The sequence below is a fragment of the Sorghum bicolor genome, chromosome 1, assembly GCF_000003195.3.
Source record: "Sorghum bicolor cultivar BTx623 chromosome 1, Sorghum_bicolor_NCBIv3, whole genome shotgun sequence".
Classification (NCBI taxonomy): Eukaryota; Viridiplantae; Streptophyta; class Magnoliopsida; order Poales; family Poaceae; genus Sorghum; species Sorghum bicolor.
In genome coordinates, this window is record NC_012870.2 from 27,299,035 (window position 1) to 27,314,018 (window position 14,984).

Sequence of the window (14,984 nt, forward strand, 5' to 3'; positions counted from 1 at the left end):
CAGTAAAAAGTAAATGTGTGGCTCAAAGTCTAGCAAGCATGTATATATGGCTGTGGTAGGAATTTAAACTCTCATCATACAGGAACTCATCATGTGTTATTTTAAAGATTTTTTCAAAGATAAAATTCTCCAGAATTCTAGCATCTCTAGGAACAGATAAACAGCAGCTCAACCTTCCCATATCGTATCCGTTAACAACTTAGACTTCAGATCTAGTTTTCATCCCACAAGTTTAGGTCTAGAGCAAGCTTTAAATTATAACAGTTATATCTAAACTTGAGAGAGAACTTAAAATTTGCAAATTAGGCAGAGCAACTATTTATCATATCCATGCTTAAGTTTTATTTAGATACAGATTGGCATAGCTACTTTATTTATTTATTAAACACACTAAGCAAAAGACATATATATAAGCATAAAATCTTTATTTGGTTTTCCATAGTTTATGTGTATTTATATTCTAATATAGTATAAGTATAAAGATAGATAGAAATACTTATCGAGATAAATGGGGGTGCTCTCCCCCAAGCTGAATTTTGACGTAATTTCTCTTGATTTAGCTAGCAGGTGGCAGAGGTGTGTTTGAAAGTCAGCAGTATTTTGACAGCGATTAGAATGTCCTCCGTCTGCTAGTCTTCTTGATTCTTAAATTCTGTGGAGCTCAAATAGACAACAAAGCTTGTGGAACTGATTAAGTGTTAGCATAAATATCTAGCCTTTATCATGTTGAGACTCCTTAATAAATATTACTCCCTGTTTTTATATTTTTGTTTTTATAAAGCAGAAAAATATTTATTTTATTTTTATGCCACCACAGTGAATGTACTTATGGGTTTTATGCCACTCGTCTACTCACATGGGGCTTACAGTTTTTTTTTCACATTTTTATTTTCTTTCTAGGATGATACGAACATGATTAACTAAGTAAACTATTTGAAATAATTAAAAGGGAAAGGATAACTACCAAGTTTACCTCTTGGCAAGGCGTTCGGTGTTTTTAAGTCCTCCGAGCGGGACTCTCCGTTTTCTCAATCGTCCTAGGATTCGCTAGGTGGCGTAGTCGGTGATTCCGGCGGTGCCTCCTCTTCGTGTATAACTATCTTCTCTTTCCACATTTGACTCGGTGCTACGGTCTCCTCAGGACAGTTCTCTTCAAGTTGTATGTCTTCAGTCCTTATCACTTCTCCTTCGTAGTCTACCCATCCGTCCTTGATGATTTGCCTCCTCTGGTTGCGGTTGCGTTGTCTTCTTCTTGTCCTGACCTGCTTAAAATCTTCAACTATATAGTTAGGGTCAGTAAAACAGCGGCATACCTTCTCAGAGGAGAAGTGTATGTGGACTTCTCAGGTTCCAATATAGATGATGGCTTTGATAGTGCTGAGGAACTGTCTTCCAAGGATGGTGGGTGGATCATATTCATCTTCCCATGTCAATAACTTGAAAGTCATCTATAGCTGAATGTATATTGGTTGTAGGGGCATGGTTTCATGCAGGAGCTGATAAGTGACTATGGCCATTATGTTGACGTCAGATCCGGTGTCGTAGAGTATCTTCTGAAAAGAGTATCTGTTGATTGTGCACTCAATGCTTAGAACACCAGGGTCGTCCCTCTTGATCAAGAAAGGTGACTTGAGTCGATGATCTTGACCTCCTTGAACTGCAGTGACCATCTTAGCTGACTCGGTCCACATTTGCTTGTTCCTGTTCCTCCTGTTGGTCCTCTTCCTTGGTTCATGTCGGGGTTGCTCTGAAGTTTGTGTAGTCTTGTTCTTGAAGGAAAGTCTCCTTCTTCCCCTTGATGTAGAGACTGATCTTGGTAGCATTAGCGTAGATGACAGCTCTAGTGTTTAGGAATGGCCTCCCTAAGATGATGGGTGCCCTCTCCTCAGTACCAGTCTCTATCACCATGAAGTCTGCTAGAGCATACAAGGTACCAACTCGGACGCAGAGGTTCTTCAATATTTCCTTTGGGAAACTGAGTGTCCGATCTGCAACCCTGGGCATAATGTTGACGCTGGAGCCAAAGTCGCAGAGTGCTTCTGGGAAGTCCACCATGCCGATGGAGATCGGGATGACGGGGCGTCCTAGATCACCTCTCTGAGTAATTAGGCCTCTGTTGATTCCAACCTTGATGTTGTTGAGGACGGTTGTAGTAATAGTTGTTATTGTTGTTGATGTAGTTCACGTCCTCAAGCATCTCAGGGCAGTGATTGCCTGAGCGTCCAATATCTCCAGTGTGTTTGTGCTCGTAGATCCTAGTTCTTCACTTGGTGGAATCTGGGAGTTGTAAAACTACTTCATATTATGCTCGAAGTGTTCCTGCTCATAGAGACAAGGTAGAGATCAAGTGCATGGGCCCTGTTGGTGGGAAACACCAACAGAACCAAAAGTGTATTTGTTCTTCTCTAACCTTAAGCATAGTGAGCAAGACAAAGTTGATGGATCATGAGTGTAGCATTTGTCAGATCAGATGGCTCAACCTAATGGAAAGATAATCTATCTATATTTATGTTTTGTTTATATCTTCCAAAGATTGCATGTGCAATACTTTAGCTTATATGATTAGGAGTGTGGGATCACGAAGGTAGTACTAAGAACAAAGATTAAAGGACTAAACATGCTGAATCAGTTAGGTTAATTTAGAGTTATAAATCATACATGTTTGTCTCTTTATTTATGTGAATGCCAGAACCAAGGAGGAGCTTATAAAAGTGTTAGTCAAGTACCTTAAGATGTTACCTTACTTGAAGAGTGATGGTACAGTATCACCTTGTGGAAGCTTTCCTTTCTTAGCGGTTGTGCATCGTGTTTGTGGCACCCTCCATGAATCATCTCTTATGAGCTACGTCTTTCTTGTGCAAATTGTTAAACTTCATGTGTCACTTTCTTCATCTCTAATGAGTTTGTATCTCAGGACTTCCCAGGTTGAAAGTTTTCCTACAGGGGTTAGTCCAACAAAATATACCAATATCTACTCAAGCAGTTTTTAGTTCAGTAACCAAACTAGACTCCATGTCTAATCAGATTAAGGAAGGCTATTTAACCTAAGCACCACGCTTAATTTAAATGCCATTGGAAGTGTGACCAGTACTTCCAAACTAACACTTACTAGGATAAACAAAGGTAGCATGATGGCTTTTATAGAGATCTACTCAAGTGGAGATGAAGTAGTGTGATTAGTATTTAACAAATTGAGCATGTCTCAAAGGTAAGGACAACCAACATAGCAACATGGCAAAGGATGTTTTATGTAAAGTACTCCCCCAAGCTTGAATTTTGCAAAATTCAAGATTGGATGAATTTAATTTAATGTTGTGTGATGGTTGGTTGGACATACCTTATGCTTGTCATTCATCCGATCTTCTTGCTCCAATCCTGGAAAGGTTAGTGACAAGAATACCCGAAGGAATATTTCTATAATTATTTTTATATGCTCAATACACAAGGCAATGTTGCAAATAATTAGAAGTGCTTGTTTTAGGACACTAAGCTTGTCCTTGGGGAACCATCAATTAACTCAACGAGATCTGCAATATTTATTATAGACATATGCATCGACAACCGCCCTTTTAAAGTTTTTATAAATAGAAAAGAAGAGGGGGTTGGAGATCTCAAATGTGGTAAGGATGGAGAGACCAATTGATTGGGGAGATGTTTTATATGAGAAAGGACTTGGTAAGATATTTATGAAATAACTTCCATGCTCACTGTTGTTTCTCTTATTCTCAAACTCCAGGGATGATTCTTCATGAATGTTTAAAATTCCTCTAGGATTGTCTCTCAAGTTTGTTTTATCTATCCATTCAATGGTGATAGCACATGGATTTTTAATGCCCTCTAGCCATTGATGTTGCTCTTCTCGATCCTCCTTCTTATGCATGGGATGTCTAGATAGATTCATAGGATTATCGGGAGGTTCAAGAGAAAGAGCATAGTAGAAACTATCAAGCTCAAGGATGGGATGGATAGCCGAATCATGGGATTGAAATGTTTGGAAATCGGCTATTGAAACTTCCTTTCCTCGTCTGGGAGATGATTCCTTCTCTATCTCTAAGATTATTCTATGAAGACTAGTGCAAGAAGGATGTCTACAAATGAAGACATACCTTCCTTTACTAATAGATAAAGAAAGAAAAACTCTACCAAAGGGTATATGATTAAGACCAGTGTGAAAATATCGAGAAAAAACATGGTCTTGTAGGGCTAGGTCTAAACCAGAATTTATAGAAAGATTAACAGATTCCCTAGGTGTAGCTAAAAGTGCATTATCTTCTTGATTAAAAGATAGGACCTCAGCTATAGAAAAGGGTTGGTTTTGACCTATTGCAATCAACTCCGGACACAGATCATAATAAGGGGCAGGACGTGTTGACTCCCATGGTCTATGGCTGGTCTCCGAAGGTGCAAAGAATTCAATAATAGGTATGGAATTTAAGTTATCCATAAAGATAAAAAGATAAAAGAGTAAAAGTATAAAAGTATAATACAAGATAATAGCAAGACTCAAAGTTATCTCAGCAAACCGTCTTTCTCCCCGGCAACGGCGTGAGAAATGCTTGTTGATATTTGGTAACGCGATTAGAAAATGATCCGCAAGCGCACGGATATCGGTGAGCATTTCACCCGGGAGGTTATCCAGAGTTATCGTATTTATATTTTTACCACTGGGAGAAAGAGTGCATCTGACTAACCAAATCTATTGCTACTATCCCTTTAGGCTACAAAGAATGTCTCTCGATGTGAGTGATGTATAGAGAAGACTGCAACCGTAGTCTCGTTCTAACCTTGGTAAGGATGATCTACTGTTCTATTGGGGAGGCTCACGGAATCTAGACAACACAAAGGATGTTCGACCCGCACCTATAAACCTACCCGTCCTGCTAACGAGATGCGATCTGCAAAGGTAACTCGGAATTGTCACGTTCCTCGCTACTACCACGGTCCAGCTAGTCAGGGGATATCTATGAGTACCCTAGCCTAAACACCACGTTTACGCTAACAAGTGATTACTCTAATACTCAACCGGAAGAGGATTAAAGTAAACTCATAAACCAAAGAACAATAAAACAAGAACTTACTAGTATTAGAAGTCGAATTACTGAAGAATCTTAGAAGCAAGCCTCGGGTTAGGAGACTTGATCCCGCAGGTACAACTCGGAGTAGACACCGACAGGCCGGCCTTCCTCCGATCCACACCTCCACTCTATCTCTCTCAATCTAGTAGAAACTAGAAGATCTATTTCTACTTTACATTGGTTGCTAAGCCTAAAAAGAAATATTATTTAGAGAAGAGGTTTTCCTTCGAGGGCACCCCTCAATCTCTATGATGTGGTACTATGTTTTCCTTGATCCAATAGGTCGGTGGAACATCGTGTGCGAAGAGAGTCCCGAACAGGATCCAGCAGGGGGCGGGCGCCCAGGTCACCAGGGCGGGCGCCCTGGGCCTGGCCCCTTTCGGCCTCCGCTTCCTTCCCGTGGCTTCTGGAGTCTTCTAGATGGTAGAAAATTGCGCGGTGCGTTGATATCTCTTTGTAATCCCGACATGTGGGCCTTTCTTCCTTATTTCCTGATAACCCCCTGCAGAAATAGACAAACACCAAAACTCGTGGAATTCTGTCAGATAAAACCCTAAGTCTAGATGTTGATTTCATTTGGATCCTTTTCTTTGTTTATTTGATAATTAAATTTGATACTTAAGGACCGTCAACAAACTCCCCCAAGCTTACCTCTTGCTCGTCCCTGAGCAAGGATGGACTCAAGAGTTTCTGCAGTGGTTTCATGCCTTAAAAGTACACACACATTCAAGCAAGATCTCATCTCTGAGTTAGAATAAACTGTTAAGACTTAAAACTTACTCATTTTACCTTTCACCATGGGGCTTGTAGCCGTCACTTGTGTCTTGAGCAGTTAAAAGATAGAACGGTCAAATCAAGCGCCATGTCTCTTATTCTTGATCAGCTATAGCTCTGGGGTTTTTGCAGATTTTCAAATAAAACTCAGAGATTCCTTATATGACTCTCTCAAATCTCTCTTTTGTGGTATTTCTCGATCCTTACCAAGGCAGTAATGGTATATGCCTTCTCTCAAAGTATGTTGTATTTTTGGTATGAGGCATAGTGATATTGCCTTCTCTCTCACCCTACTCTAATAAGGTTCTGATATCTGGAACTCATAGGTGGGAGACAGCTAATACATACTTACAAGACATTTATTGCATAGTCAAACCATGGATCCAGAGAAACAAGTCAATAAGTCAAATCAAGATGTGCATGTGTGGCGAGTGAATGGTGTATGGTGATGATGGAGATAATAATGGTGAAAGTCTAATTCTACTTTTGCTCTTTTGAGGGGATACATACCTTCCTTGCTTTTTGAACCTTTTTAGGGAGAATGAGATGCTCTATATTTTCTTTTTCTTTCCTCTCAGGTGGGTATCTTGTACCCCTAATTCTACTGTCGGACACTTGTCCATTTTTACCTCTCGTCTTACTTTTTCTTTTCTTTCGAGGTTCCGGGCACTTGCCCCTTTTTATTTCCTCGTATTTTTCCTCTCTTTTTTTAGAGCACTCATCTCCTTAAATAATATAGCAAGTGGTAGTAACCAAGATAACTCGAGCATTTATTTCACAGGGAATAACAGGGATAGGAAAATATTTTTGGCTATTCTCTCCCGGATTAGGGGTAGAATAATTTCGGGTGAATGTGGAGATGAAAATGAGTGGATATATGTGGATGGTACTTCCGGAGTAGAAGTAGCATGTATGAGTGAACGTGCAAGTGAATCTTGATTTTAACCATATGACAAGCTCCTAAGGGTCTACACAGCTTGACCACACTCAATGCTCATAAGTAGTAAAAAGTAAATATGTGGCTCAAAGTCTAGCAAGCATGTATATATGGCTGTGGTAGGAATTTAAACTCTCATCATATATGAACTCATCATGTGTTATTTTAAAGATTTTTCAAAGATAAAATTCTCCAGAATTCTAGCATCTCTAGGAACAGATAAACAGCAGCTCAACCTTCCCATATCATATCCGTTAACGACTTAGACTTTTAGATCAAGTACTCTTCCCACAAGTTTAGGTTTAGAGCAAATCTTACTTCATAACAGTCATGCCTAAACGTGAGAGAGATTTCAATTTTTAGAACTAGTCATGGCAGAGCAACTATTCATCATTTCCATGTGAGAGTTTATCATGAGGGTTCATAGCAAACTTTATTTATTTATTTATTTAGCAAACTAAGCAAAAATATATAAAAGCACAAAATCTTTATTTGGGTTTTCATGATTATACATCTTTTATTATTTGAGTAAAGTATAAACGCGAGTAGAAACACTTAACTGGATAAATGGGGGTGCTCTCCCCCAAGCTGGATTTTGACGTAATTTCTTCTGATGTAGCTAGTAGGTGGTGGAGGTGTATTTGAATGTCGGCAGCACCCTAACATCGATTAAGATGTCCTCCGTCTGCTAGTCTTCTTTGATCCTTGAATTCTGTGGAGCTCAAATAGACAACAAAGCTTTGTGGAACTGGTTAAGTGTTAGCATAAATATCTAGCCTTTATCATGTTGAGCCTCCTCAATAAATGTTACTTATTTATCAGGATCATGCACTTCTTATTTTTATATTTTTTTATTGTAAGATGAAAACTTATTTATTTTATTTTTATGCCACCACAGTGAATGTACTTATGGGTTTTATGCCATGAGCATACTCACATGGGGCTTACTATTTTTTAACATTTTTATTTTCTTTTCAAGATAGCATGAACCTGATTAACTAAGCAAACTATTGAATGGAAAAGGATAACTACCAAGTTTACCTCTTGGCAAGGCGTTCGGTGTTTTTAAGTCCTCCGAACGGGACTCCTTGTGTTTTCAGTCGTCCTGGGATTCGCTAGGTGGCGTAGTCGGTGATTCCAGCGGCGCCTCTTCTTCGTGTATAACTATCTTCTCTCTTCACACCTGACTCGATGCTACAGTTTCCTCAGGACAGTTCTGTTCAAGCTGTATGTCTTCAAACCTTATCACTTCTCCTTCGTAGTCTACCCATCCGTCCTTGATGATTTGCCTCCTCTGGTTACGGTTGTGTTATCTTCTTCTTGTCCTGACCTGCTTATAGTCTTCAACTAAATAGTTAGGGTCAGTAAAATAGCGGCGTACCTTTTTAGAGGGGAAGTGCATATGGACTTCTCCGGTTCCAATGTAGATGATGACTTTATTAGTGTTGAGGAACGGTCTTCCAAGGATGCTGGGTGGATCATACTCGTCTTCTCTCATGTCAATGACCTAAAAATCATCTGGAGCTGAATATATTGGTTGTAGGGGCATGGTTCCATGCAGGAGCTGATAAGTGGCTGCGGCCATTATGTTGTCATCAGATCCGGTGTCGTAGAGTGTCTTCTGAAAAGAGTATCCATTGATTGCGCACTCGATGCTTGGAACACTAGGGTCATCCTTCTTGATCAAGAAAGGTGACTTGAGTCGACGATGTTGACCTCTTCCGACAAGGATCCAATGTTTTAAGTCTTCTGGACAAGACTTTCCACCATCTTCATCCTTTAGGTGCATCATTTGATTAGGTGTGGACCTTGACGTCTGCACCTCTTGATACGGTGTCACCCATGTTCTTTGATTGCCCAGCAGTTCGAAGTGCGGTGTTGGCAATATCCTGCTCAGTGTGTTTGTGCTCATAGATCCAGGTCCTTCACTTGGTGGAGTCTGGGAGTTGTAAAACTCCTCCATGTTTTGCTTGAAGTGTACCTGTTCATAGAGACAAGGCAGAGATCAAGTGCATGGGCCCTGTTGGTGGAAAATACCAACAGAACCAAAAGTGTATTTGTTCCTCTCTAACCTTAAGCATAGTGAGCAAGAAAAAGTTGATGGATCATGAGTGTAGCATTTAAAACATTTGTTAGATCAGATGGCTCAACCTAATGGAAAGATAATCTATCTATATTTATGTTTTGTTTATATCTTCCAAAGATTGAATGTGCAACATATTAGCTTATATGTTTAGGAGCGTGGGATCACGAAGGTAGTACTAAGAACAAAGATTAAAGGACTAAACATGTTGAATTAATTGGGTTGATTAATTTGGAGCTACAAATCATACATGTTTGTCTCTTTATTTTATGTGAACGCTAGAACCAAGGAGAAGCTTATAAAAGAGATAGTCAAGTACCTTAAAATGTTACCTTACTTGAAGAGTGACGGTACAGTATCACCTTGTGGAAGCTTTCCTTTCTTAGTGGTTGTGCATCGTGTTTGTGGCACCCTCCATAGATCATCTCTTTATGATGAATGAGCTATGTCCTTCTTGTGCAAATTGTTAAACTTCATGTGTCTCCTTTATCTCCAAAGAGTTTGTATCTCAGGACTTCCCAGGTTGAAAGTTTTCCTGCAGGGGTTAGTCCAATAAAATATACCAATATCTACTCAAGCAGTTTTTAGTTCAGTAACCAAACTAGACTCCATGTCTAATCAGATTAAGGAAGGCTATTTAACCTAAGCACCACGCTTAATTTAAAAGCCAATATAAGTATGTACAGTACTTCCAAACTAACACTTACTAGGATAAACAAAGGTAGCATGATGGCTTATAGAGATCTACTTAAGTGGAGATGAAGTAGTGTGATTAGTATTTAACAAATTGAGCATGTTTCAAAGGTAAGGACAACCAACATAGCAACATGGCAAATGATGTTTTTATGTAAAGTATTTCCCCCAAGCTTGAATTTTGGAAAATTCAAGTTTGGATGAATTTAATTCAATGTTGTGTGATGGTTGGTTGGACATACCTTGTGCTTATCATTCATCCGATCTTCTTGCTCCAATCCTGGAAAGGTTAGTGGCAAGAATACCCGAAGGAATATTTCTACAATTATCCTTATATGCTCAATACACAAGGCAATGTTGCAAATAATTAGAAGTTCATGTTACGATCTGATAAGTGCTTGTTTTAGGACACTAAACTTGTCCTTGGGAAACCATCAATTAACTCAACGAGATCTGCAATATTTATTATAGACATATGCATCGACAACAGCTCTTTTAAAGTTTTTATAAATAGAAAGGAAGAGGGGGTTGGAGATCTCAAATGTGGTAAGGATGGAGAGACCAATTGATTGGGGAGATGTTTTATATGAGCAAGGACTTGGTAAGGTATTTATGAAATAACTTCCATGCTCACTGTTGTTTCTCTCATTCTCAAACTCCAAGGATGATTCTTCATGAATGCTTAAAATTCCTTTAGGATTGTCTCTCAAGTTTGTTTTATTTATCCATTCAATGGTGATAGCACATGGATTTTTAATGCCCTCTAGCCATTGATGCTGCTCTTCTCGATCCTCCTTGTAGTCTTGGTGACTCTTATGAATGGGATGTCTAGATAGATTCATAGGATTATCGGGAGGTTCAAGAGAAAGAGCGTAGTAGAAATTATTAGGCGCAAGGATGGGTTTGATAGCCGAATCATGGGATTGAAGTGTTTGGAAATTGGCTATTGAAACTTCCTTTCCTTGTCTGGGAGATGATTCCTTCTCTATCTCTAAGATTTTTCTTTGAAGACTAGTGCAAGAAGGATGTCCACGAATGAAGACATACCTTCCTTTACTAATAGATAAAGAAAGAAGGACTCTACCAAAGGTTATATGATTAAGACCAATGTGAAAATATCTAGGAAAAACATGGTCTTGTAGGGCTAGGTCTAAACCTGAATTTATAGAAAGATTAACAGATTCCCTAGGTGTAGCTAAAAGTGCATTATCTTCTTGATTAAAAGATAGGACCTCAGCTATAGAAAAGGGTTGGTTTTGACCTATCAACTCCGGACACAGATCATAATTAGGGGCAGGACTTGTTGACTCCCATGGTCTATGGCTGGTCTCCGAAGGTGCAAAAAATTTAATAATAGGTATGGAATTTAAGTTATCCATAAAGATGGAAAAAATAAAAAGATAAAAGAATAAAAGTATAAAAGTATAATACAAGATAATAGCAAGGCTCAAAGTTATCTCAGCAAACCGTCTTTCTCCCCGGCAACGGCGCCAGAAATGCTTGTTGATATTTGGTAACGCAATCAAGAAATGATCCGCAAGCGCACGGATATCGGTGAGCATTTCACCCGGGAGGTTTTCCAGAGTTATCGTATTTATATTTTTACCACTGGGAGAAAGGGTGCATCTGACTAACCAAATCTATTGCTACTATCCCTTTAGGCTACAAAGAATGTTTCTCGATGTGAGTGATGTATAGAGAAGACTGCAACCGTAGTCTCGTTCTAACCTTGGTAAGGATGATCTACTGTTCTATTGGGGAGGCTCACGAAATCTAGACAACACAAAGGATGTTCGACCCGCACCTATAAACCTACCCGTCCTGCTAACAAGATATGGGATACAAAGGTAACTCGGAAATGTCACGTTCCTCGCTACTACCACGGTCCAACTAGTCAGGGGATATCTATGAGTACCCTAGCCTAAACACCACGTTTACGCTAGCAAGTGATTACTCTAATACTCAACCGGAAGAGGATTAAAGTAAACTCATAAACCAAAGAACAATAAAACAAGAACTTACTAGCAATTAGAAGTCGAATTACTGAAGAATCTTAGAAGCAAGCCTCGGGTTAGGAGACTTGATCCCGTAGGTACAACTCGGAGTAGACACTGATAGGCCGGCCTTCCTTCGATCTACACCTCCACTCTATCTCTCTCAATCTAGTAGAAACTAGAAGATCTATTTCTACTTTACATTGGTTGCTAAGCCTAAAAAGAAATATTATTTAGAGAAGAGGTTTTCCTTCGAGGGCACCCCTCAATCTCTATGATAATTTCTTGTCTTCTCCAGGGGCCAGGGGGGTCTCCTTATATAGTCCTCCTCCTCTATGCGTTTTTGGGTCGGTAGGCGATGTGGTACTATGTTTTCCTTGATCCAATAGGTCGGTGGAACATCGTGTGCGAAGAGAGTCCCGAACAGGATCCAGCAGGGGGCGGGCGCCCAGGTCACCAGGGCGGGCGCCCTGGGCCTGGCCCCTTTCGGCCTCCGCTTCCTTCCCGTGGCTTCTGGAGTCTTCTAGATGGTAGAAAATTGCGCGGTGCGTTGATATCTCTTTGTAATCCCGACATGTGGGCCTTTCTTCCTTATTTCCTGATAACCCCCTGCAGAAATAGACAAACACCAAAACTCGTGGAATTCTGTCAGATAAAACCCTAAGTCTAGATGTTGATTTCATTTGGATCCTTTTCTTTGTTTATTTGATAATTAAATTTGATACTTAAGGACCGTCAACAATGGCACCGGACGCGTCCGGTGCACAACGGTCCTAAACTCAGGGAGGTATGCAAACATGCAAGGTCACCGGACGCTCCAGCCTGCGTCCGGTGCTCACCGGACTTAAACCCAGGGAGCACTGCAAAACGCCTGAACACCGGACGCTCCAGCCTGCGTCCGGTGCCTTACCCTAGCTGAGCCAGGCACTGACTGCACCGGACGCTCAGACTCAGCGTCTGGTGCTCCAGAAGCCAGCGTCTGGTTTTCTCAGCGAGAAACACTCCCGCGACTTCTCCAAAGTTCCCACCAGCGCAATAGAAAATATGCACTTCATTTTCTCGAAAAGCGCCGAATACCCATCCTCTCTCTACTCTTCAAACTCCACCTCCTTCTCAAAGTGTGCCAACACCACAAAGTGTGTACCAACAAGTGCACGTGTGTTAGCATTTTCACAATCATTTTCTACGAAGGAGTTAATTTAGCTCACTAGGTTCTAAATGCATGCACAAGAACAATGACACCTAGTGGCACTTGATAACTGCTTAGCCAAAGAATTCCCCTCTTTATAGTACGGCTATCTATCCTAAATGTGATCACACCCTCTATGGTGTCTTGATCACCAAAACCAAAACCCTAAGCAATACCTTTGTCTTGATCTCCATAGGGTTTTGTTTTTCTCTTTCTTCTTTTCCAAGTTGAGCACTTGATCATCTTGTGGTCATCACCATCATCACCATGATCATTACTTGCTCCATCACTTGGCATGTACCAACCTCAGTAAGTCTACACACACTTAGTATAGAGGTTAGTACTTAGGGTTTCATCAATTATCCAAAAACCAAACTTAGGGCTTTCAATCTCCCCCTTTTTGGTAATTGATGACAACCCTTTTTACAAAGATTTTCAATAAAATTTTCTTGGATTCATGTTGCTTGCCCAAGCATTTTATCATGTGCAAAGGTTATGTACAAGTTTCACAAACCCAAATTTGGTAGCAATTGCTCCCCCTACATATGTGCTAAGAGTTTGGATTTGAAAGCTTGCACATATGCTTGAATAGGAAATATAGGAGTCAATTTCTACCAAATGATGCTAAGGTGTAAAGAATGGACCTTTGAAGCGTGATACCAATCGGAGTTGCCAATATACACCATCCTTAGCACCATTAGTAACTAGATATTCACAAAACTAGAACACCCCATGAGATCAACATTATAAACAAGGTTCTAGTACCACTTGTGAAACAACTAAAAGTCTAGTTACACTACCTATGCATGCTAGTTCTTCATTTCATCGATCAAACCTATAACTAGCATACACCACACAAGCAAGGCATCGGAGAGAAAGCTTCTAAAGCTAATGCAAATGCAAGCAACCATATTGTTGACGGTCCTTAAGTATCAAATTTAACTATCAAATAAACAAAGAAAAGGATCCAAATGAAATCAACATTAAGACTTAGGGTTTTATCTGACAGAATTCCACGAGTTTTGGTGTTTGTCTATTTCTGCAGGGGGTTATCAGGAAATATGGAAGAAAGGCCCACATGTCGGGATTACGTAAAGATATTAACGTGCTGCGCAATTATCTTACATCTAGAAGACTCCAGAAGCCACGAGACCGAAGCGGAGGCAAAACGGGGCCAGAGACAGGGCGCCCGCCCTGTCCTACTGGGCGCCCGCCCACCTCCTGTGGCCAATCACGCTCAATCTTGCGGATTATGCTCCACCGACCTAAAGGATCAAGAATAACCATTCAATCAATGTCGGTTTGATCCGACGGCCCAGGTTCACTTGAGGGGACTATAAAACCAGACCCCCTGGCCCCTGGAGGAGACACCCCTTGATCATTATTCATTATTCATAGACAGAGCAAAAGCTAGGGTTTAGAGATGAGAGCTCTCCTCTCTTCTCTAAACTAGAGTAGATCTAGATAGTAGCGAGATGGAGAGCGAAGGAGGATTAGAGGAGAGGTCGGCCTGTCGGTTCTTCCTCCGGTTGTACTTCGCCATGATCAAGCTCTAATCAAGCTTGCTCATGGGATGACTCTGGTAATCTACTTCTAATTCATTATGCAATTACTAATCATGTATGTTCTGGTTCACAACTCTTTTGAGTACTTCTAATCTATAGGACCCTATAGGTTAGAGTTGTAGTATAGGTGTAAGCGTGGTGCTTAGACCTAGATTACTTGTGGATATCCCGTGACTAGCTGGATCGTGTGGTAGGCCGCATAGGTGACAGTTACGTTGGTCCCCTGTAGTCCACCTCTCGTTAGCAGGACGGGTAGGGTTTATCGGCCTATGGATAAGCATCCTTTGTGGTGTACTCTTATCACGTGGTTCGTCCCAGACATAGACATACCACTTTGAAGTAGAGAAACCATAGTTATCCTCTCTATTCTGCTACCATTGCCCATATACTAGAATTGCTCTATTCTCTATTCCCATATTATCACTCACTGTTATCTTACCTTTAATATTGTTCTTATTCGATTCTACCATCTTTCCTATTCACACCTATTTACTTATCTTGGTTAAGTTAGAACGTAGATCAGTTCTCCCGCTTCCCTGTGGATACGATAAAACCTTTAACCGGGTAAAAGCTTCAACGGTATCCGTGCGCTTGCGGATTATCTGTGTGCGTATAAATACCATAGTACACTCTAGTGCCACGCTGGGGATGACAACCTAGTATTCAAGTGGTGT